General features: G+C 39.9%; 1 protein-coding gene across 3 annotated transcripts in view; it reads left to right on the top strand.

Annotated features, from left to right (window-relative positions):
• The first annotated feature begins 165 nt into the window (after nucleotides 1–165).
• Nucleotides 166–8,156, top strand: part of SLC9A9 (solute carrier family 9 member A9) — a 254,648-nt gene continuing 246,657 nt past the window's right edge. For 2 of the 3 annotated variants that reach the window (XR_012043292.1, XM_072866763.1), the window contains exons 1-3: nucleotides 166–1,160; nucleotides 2,289–2,387; nucleotides 2,566–2,727. The gene's annotated coding sequence lies outside the window, so the exon portion shown is untranslated. The remainder of the gene's footprint in view (nucleotides 1,161–2,288; nucleotides 2,388–2,565; nucleotides 2,728–8,156) is intronic. The other variant, XM_072866766.1, reaches the window with a different exon arrangement.

Below are 8,156 nucleotides of genomic sequence, written 5' to 3'. Positions count from 1 at the left end.
CCCCGCCCAGCCGGGGAGGGGCCTCGCGCGAGCGCCGGCGGCCGCGGCCGTTGGCTGCATGTGACGCGGCGCGGTCGCCTGCGGCCCGCCCCCCCTCGGAGCCGGAGGGAGGCGCCGCCACGCGCCCGGGGTGGGAGCGGGGAGGGCGGGGCTCGGGGAGGGCCGTGCGCGCGCGCTGAGGAATGGGCGGGGCGGGAGGCGGGCAGCCGGAGGGGGCGGGGCGAGGCGCCCTTCCCGCCTCCTCGCCCCCGGCCCCCGCCGGGCTCTTTGCGCCGCCCGGGTAGGGGGCGGAGGGGTCCGCAGCTGCGGCCGCCATGTTGTCTGCTTCCTGCCCCGCGGCCCAGCGGGGGGCGGCCCGCATAAGGCTGGCCCGGGCCAGCGGTGCTACGCGACCGGCGGGACCCGACCAGTGCGGTTTCATCACCCCGCGCGGCTCTGCCCGCCCCTCGCCGCCCGCCCGTCTCGGAGGGTCGCCGCGGCGGCCCCGCCGCTGTTGCCTGGCTCGGCGGTACCGGCGCCAGCGCGGCTCGGACCTGCCGCTAAGCGGCTGCTCACCGACACGCATCGCGGTGCCGCGGCTCCCGCGCACCCGGCGAGTGCCCGGGACGCCCGGGCGCGGTGGGACCCGGCCTGTCGCCCTCGGGGAAGGCACGGCCTGTGCGGTGCCGGCACGCCTGGCTGGCTGGTGCCCGGCAGCCCGCGCGGGCTGGAGCCCTGCCCTTTGTGCCCGGTTTACGGTGCTTTTCCTCAGGAAAGAAGCACGGAACTGAGGTTCGTGCAGAACGCTTCAGACAACTCTGTAGTTTACAAACAACTGATACGGTAAACCCAGCTGCACAAACCAGTTCGGTTTGCTGGGGCCAGAGGACGGGTGTTCCAGTTTCAAGTTCCAGTGCTGGCACGGGCAGTTGATGTGTTTGATAATGTCTCGGTTTTATCGTGGGACCGCTACACTTGGTCATTTGAAATGCATTCATCCCGTCCCGAATCTGGAGGGAAGAACCTACAGGTTGTAGCCATCTAGTCAGCTGAATGAAGAATGTAGCGTGCTGGCAGGCTGCCTTCGCAATCTTTCCGTGTCGATGTTGCTGGCCGCAGGTTAAGAACCATTCTGTAAAACTAACACGGAACAGAGAAAAAGAGATTAAGAAGAAAAAAAGGTGAAGGTCTTAGTTCTTTCAATACTGCTTTTCTTAAAGTGAGCCTGTACTCTCCCAAGTTAAAGGCAACCTTCATATTGCCTGTTCAATCTCAAAAACGCAGCAGGGATATGATCGTTGGGGGAAGAAGTGTAGCAGACTGGATAATTTCTAGTCATTTCATTTCCATGATATATAAATTTAAGTGCTTAGTATCTAGAATATTGGAAATACATTTGTCTTTTAACATTAGCATGTACTTATCTCCCTATGTACTGTGTTTTGACATTTATATGTATAAAAACTGCTTAAAGAATCCATCATGCTGAGATTCTGTCCCTGTTGAGTGTGTACAGTGAACTTGCACCTCTTGGTGTTTATTGGGCATGACTATATCTCATTCGGCATGCTTTGTTAAATGCTGTTTTGTAGGGTCAGATCATCCAGTCAGCAAGTTCTAGTCTACAAACCACTGGTTTTATTAGAAAATAAATATATATACATAACAAATAAATATATATAGTCTTCATTAACTCAAGTCTTCATTTATGGACACACTGCTTGATGACACGTTTCAAATAATAATAATAGATCCTGAAAGCTGAACTGATTTTTTTTGCTGGATGTAAACTCCAAACTCACTAGCTAAACATGTTTGGTCTTCTTTACATGCTGGTAGTGTTTTTTCATCTAACAATATTTAGTCTGTAACTTATTAAGTCACTAACAAATCCAAATATAAACAAATATATTGAATTAACGTTTATTTTCTACATTGCTTATTTCTCAAGCTTTCTCATTTGCTAAGTTACAGGGAAACAGCTTGATCCTTCTGAATATGAACAGAATATTTTAATCTTTACTAGATGAAAACATCATTTTAAAGTACAAAGAATGTTTAAATAGTTTAACTAATATGCTTTTCCAACAACAATTTAGTGTTCTTAACGCATGTGACATTGCAAACCCATAAATAAAACAAATCTGCTGTTTCTAAACAGATCAGAAAACTTGTTCCAAGTTACATAAAAGTTGCTATTATTTCTGGTTTCATTGATATTCATTGGAGACACTGGGGGTTGTTTCTGAGGGATAAAGGAAGGTGGAAGCTGCCTTTTTATACAATGTGGCTGTAATTTGGTTTCACAGATTTACAAATTTTGTTTAAACAAAGGAGACTGAAAGGAAGATGCAACTGATGCCATTTGGAAGACTGAAAAGTGAAAAAAAAAAGTTGAGGCAGAGTTGGTAAGTAAAAGCAAAGGAGGGGGAGCAACTGAGTAAAAAATGGTTAATTCTGCAAGAATTATATATGTACCTTGTAACTCATAAAAAGCATGATTTGTGAATGATCCATTTCAAGGTGCAGGGTACGCAAAATAAACTAGATAATGCACTATAATATATGCATTTCCTGTTTTTCTAGAGTTGCCGCTTTCTGACTAAGCTTCAAATTAAACTACAGTAGTTTTCCTGTGAAGACTTCAGTATATATGACAGTGTAATTTATCAAAGATTCCAGTGACTGGAATGAAAATACAGACCATCAGTGGAGTGCAAGTGCATGAAGTTCTCTGATGCATAGCAGGTTAGTTTAGGTACAGAAGGCTTCTTTGCAGTAGCTCAGCAATAGGGTCTTAGTTTGCTGTATGTTATGAAGTGTCATTCTAACAGTTACCTATTATTGCTGGCTCCATATATGGATTTTTTACATCTCCCATAACAATGTTGTGTTGGAGTTATGCATAGACCTTTAATGAAAGTGGACATATACTCCCACTGTTTTCAGAGACATCAAGAGGCTTCATGAAAATCACAGACTGTATGGCTACAGAGACATCTTACACAACATTAAATTATCTAGTATATCGATTTGAAAGACGACTTGAGTAGATCCAGGCGTTTTCTCTCCATAATGAGAAAGCAAACAACCACCCGGAATTTAAACAGTTTAGAATGAAAAGATAATCCAGCAACTCTATATAAAGGTCTGATAACAGACTCTGGCTTACTAGGGCACTTCACTCTGAGCTCTTCTATTTCAAACTACAGAATGAGCAGCTGTCCAAAATGACAGCTATCTCAAAATCCTTGCAGATACTGCAAAATAGTCTGGAGTATCCTTCTTTTCTTTTTTTTTTTTTTAAATTGTCTAGAGACTCATTCCCACATTCAATCGCAGAATCACCTTGCCACTTTCAAAATGAGGGATCATTGTCACTTTAACCAGGCAAGTCTGAAAGATGTGCCAGGAAGAACAGTTCTAAGTTCTGCACCTTTTTAATCAAAAGTTTACACACTTCTGTTCACATGCATTAGACTGACTGCATGCACATAGTTCAGAAGCATGTGTCACAGGAACGGCTGCAGTGGGCATGCCTGAGATTTCTGAATATTTTGCCTTTTTATGTTGGGGGTATCCACAGACTGAGACAAACATTCAGTATCCTCAGACGTCTTTCAAATTTGATCTCTTGGCAGAAAAAAGAACATATCTGAAGAAATCTGGATATATGTCTGGGCTGTGTAAACTACCTATCCAGCCAACCATCTATCCTAGTCATCTTAGAGACCAAGAGGGAGGGACACTGTTTGCAGTTACCTGAGGACACGTAGCATAACCTCTGTTCTGTGTTCTACCTTCTGCAGATTCAAAATCTATTTTACTATGTTGTACCACTTACTGTACGGCAAAATGAAATTAGTATTGTGGTTCTGGAAGAGTAACACCTAAAAGGTGGTTTAGGTTAATCTGTCATACGAGAAGTGGGAGGGAGTGTCCTTCTTTAACCAATAAAGACTGCAGTAAATTGGTGTTTTCATTGTCTGTGTACAATACTAATTCCTACTTAGAGTGCAAGCAAAAATGAAAAAAAGCAAGGTTACATTTTTTATAAATAATCATCAAATTTTTAATTGGGTTTAATTTCATGCATGTAACATACTGTACATGCAGCAGCATAACACAAAAATACTGGCTCTGTAGAATTTTTGCCTTGAGTAATTTGGCGTTTTTCCTCAATTTCTTCTTCCTTTTAACTGCTGTCTAAGTATTACATGCTTTGAACAGCTGAATAATAGTACAAGTGATTTTGCTGAATCAACATCCTAGCAAATGTGCTTTATCATCATACGCACATTTGCTGATCATAGCACTGAACTTGAATATCAAAATCTGCAAAAGTATTTTTAAGTTCTCCTTTCTCTTTCCTCGCATCTTCAAGTATAGATTAAGGATAGTCATTATTTTTGTCCTTTAAAGTCAACATCTATTTTTATTCTGATTTCATGCAGTATGTTCTTTATACTGGTGTAACAATAAGGTGACAGTGCTTATGTTATTGTGTGAAGTCTATTTGATTTGTTTCTCGTGGAAATTTTGAAATCTCTCAATTAAAACAATGATTTGTTTTCATCATTCAAACTTTACACAATAGTGTTACCATAAACACATAAGGTCTTTTCTTTCAGTGCAGAATTTTGCTACCTTTATGTGTAGCTTGATCTTGTTCAATTAGTTCTATGTGTAAGTCTTATATAGCATTTGATACATCTGTTTATTTAAATGTATCATTGCTTAATGTGGATTTTCAGGTTTGACTGCTGCTAGGGTTTAGGGGTTTGGGGTTTTTTTTCTTTCTTCCTAATACCACTCAATGATCAGTCTGCAAGTTTTATTGTATAGTAATCAGAATTTTCATGGCATGGAAATTGTGGGCCCCTGAAAATTATTATTATTTCTGTATTATTGTATATAAGTATGAACCTGATAAGACTGCACCAAAATTAATAGAAGATCTTTGATTGGACATTGGCTTGGACTTGTAGTGAGTTGTCCTGGGTCTGATGTTACTGATTTCAAAGGATTATTTACAAGTAATTATTCAGATTGGAAGAAAGGAACTGAAAACCAACTCTCTAATTTACTTTATCATGTTCCTTCAGTGGTGACTGTCCATTTGTTAATAAAGTTATCTTACTGTAAACAGTGAAAATTCATAATACAGGAAACCACATGAATGCTATTGGTAACTTTTGCATTCTTCTTTACTAAAGCCGTTATTATTATAAATGAATCTCTAAGTGACTATGGGAATGCATTGCTATGGTAACTATGATCCACAACAGCAGCTGCTTGCTTTTCATTGCTGTTGCATATATACGTTAAAGATGATAATGTCTCTTCTTTCAGTTTTAATGTGTTTAACCCGAAAGAAGACATCAGCATTTCAAAAGCTACACATCTAATGTCAAACAAAGCTAATCTATAAGTTAGGTTTATTTAGTCTTTCAGTTTCAGTCTTAGAGTTGTTGAAGATTAGCTAAAGCCTTAGCTTTAATGTGATTTTGTGCCATCAGAAATTACTGCACGAAGGGTAACACAACAAAGTCCCTTCCATACTATTTTCTCAAATTCAAAAGATTAGAAGATTTTCCAGTAATTCAGTTTCAGCAAATGTCTTTATTATCAATACTTATTAATTTTTATAGTAATTATAGTCAATAGTTATGAAGAAGTTTTCCCCCTTGCCAGCCTTTCCAGGAAGAATATATAATTGGGACTTCTGTTCCAGTAGGCCTTTTTTTTTTTTTCCTCTTTTTTTTTTTTTTTAATGTCCCATACTCTAAGAACTAAAATCCAGTCAGTTGTTCACTAGTTCTACACTGTACTCTATTTTACATTTTCAGAGATGTCTTTAGATCTAAGTGTCCCATTCTGCTGTGCCATTTAGCTACTTCCTAAACAGTGTGTCTCTTGGTCCAGCAGGCAGAGGAAGTACAAAGCATGTACCTCATGTCAGTAAAAGTAAAGTAATCCCATTAATCTTCTTAACAATCTTGTGAGAGAAGTATTTTCTGTTATCCCCGCTTTAAAGATGAGGAAAATATAACGCAGAAAGATTACAAGTCAGATTGAAATATCTAATATTACTTATAGAAGTAGAATATTACTTGGCATAGAAAAGGGTCAAAAGAATTAAAATCCTGTGTTACAGTTCGCCATGCTGGTCCTGTTACCTGCTATATCAAAACATGTGAACTCGGACTGGAAAAGGTTCAGAGAAGAGCCGAGGGGTGATCAAAAATACAACTTCCTTAGTGATTAAATAAACCAGGACTGTTCAGTTTGAGAAAAAGATATCATGGAGGGATATGATAAAAGTACAAGATGGTGAGTGTAATGGAAAGGCTGGATATGTCTCAGATGTTCACCATCTTTTCTCCTGCAAGAACTACAAGAATCAATTAAAAAACCTACAAATTAAGGTAGTGGGATCCTGTTTCAGAGCAATAAAATGAGTACTGCAATGAGTAACAGAGCTGTGGAACTCCTTGCCAAAGAGCATCGCAGACGTTCAGAGTTTATATTGGTTCTAAGGAAGACTGGACAGGTTCACAAAAGAGAAGCACATTGAGGCTAACTGAGTACACAGAAACTGTATCTGACTTGGGAAGTCCCTGAGCTGAAAAGGATTGCTCACGTGCAAAAAGTCTGCAAAAGTATTAGGCAAAAGTGTATGTCCACCCTATTCCTACTTCTTCTTAGGCATCCCCTTCATGCATACAGTTAATGACAGGATATTGGTCTACACGGATATTTGGTTTGGCCCAGTAGGCTTGTCCTTAAATGTCCATACCCTGTAAACAGCATTGCCTTTCAAAATATAAGACAACGATAAGGTATTTAGTCTTACTGTATTTGGTTTTCAGACATGAAACAAATGCAAATATTTCAAAATTGTTGGCAGATCAAGTGTTTTGACAGTAGGTCCATTATTATTCTGTTTATAAAACATTGCATTTTTAAAAGCCTGGTCTTCAGTGTAAGCTGAAGGGCTCAAACGCTTGCTTTCATGTCCATTTATTTACATATTTTTTAAAACCTAATTGAAAGTTTCCTGCCACTAGGGTGAATCTTCTAAAGGATGTAGAAGTTCTCAACTACATTTTGCAAACTTTCAAGAGTAGGGAACATAATATGAAATCACCAAGCTTGTTAAAATTAAGTCATACTGGAAGAAACAAAGAAACAGTTGTTGCCTCTGAAAGTACTTACCACAGTAATGAAATGTAGAACTTGACTTAGAAATTGCTGCCACAAAGGTCACTACTTTTTTAATAGTTGAGGTTTTTTCTATTTCTTTATTAATATAGCTGAAGGTATGTTCATGCCACCCTCTGCAGCCCCCCCACTAGCAAAACCTTGCCACATAAACCCAATACAGAAATCTTGGAGGAAACTAAATATTTCTTATAGATATACTTGCCAAACAATATTAAAGCTCCACCTGGCAGATGAATAAATAACTATTCCAAAGGAAAAGAGAAATGAAATAAAGTTTACTGTAATACAAAGTATGTGCTAGAACAGTTTATGACAGCTAATGAGAATGGTAGTAATGAGAAACATAAAACTAAATTCTAAACTATGATAACAGGAATTAAGTTTTAGTAAGGAGAGTAAATACAAAGAATAGAGACAGAACACACTGTATGGCAATAAATATGTTTAAAAATTAAGGTTAGGTGTAGAAAAGATAGAACACAGGTAGGAATTGGTAGGTAAGTTCAAGCCTTAGCATCTCAAAATCTTGAAATGTTCCAATGCTATCTAACCATGGAGACACATTTTGCTAGCAAAAATACTTATGTGCTTGAAGTTCTGCTGTGTTCAGAAAGGCTGAGCATCTCTTAGAAGCTTTAGCCCCTTCAGAATTGAAAACAACTGTAAGCAATCCTTTGCCAGTGTCACCTGAATGGCTTAATTTAATAGGATGAAGAACACATCTACCAGATGTATCACATCTATCAGTTAAAGCTGCTTACCTGTCATCCTGTCTTTGCATTGTATAGGCCCTAACAAAGGATTTTGGATTCCACTTTGAGGCTCAAGAGCTGAAAAGCAGTATGCAGCATTCCCTGTAGTGATGCCCTTTGTGAATACAGCCACAACAACCCAAAGACCTTCTTCCTTTGGAGTCTGCCAAATTGAAAAGTCTGGGAAGTTGGCCCAGC

This window comes from Ciconia boyciana, chromosome 7, assembly GCF_034638445.1.
Source record: "Ciconia boyciana chromosome 7, ASM3463844v1, whole genome shotgun sequence".
NCBI classification, from domain to species: Eukaryota; Metazoa; Chordata; class Aves; order Ciconiiformes; family Ciconiidae; genus Ciconia; species Ciconia boyciana.
Note: the sequence above shows the minus strand (reverse complement) of the source record. Positions and strands in the feature narration are given on the sequence as shown.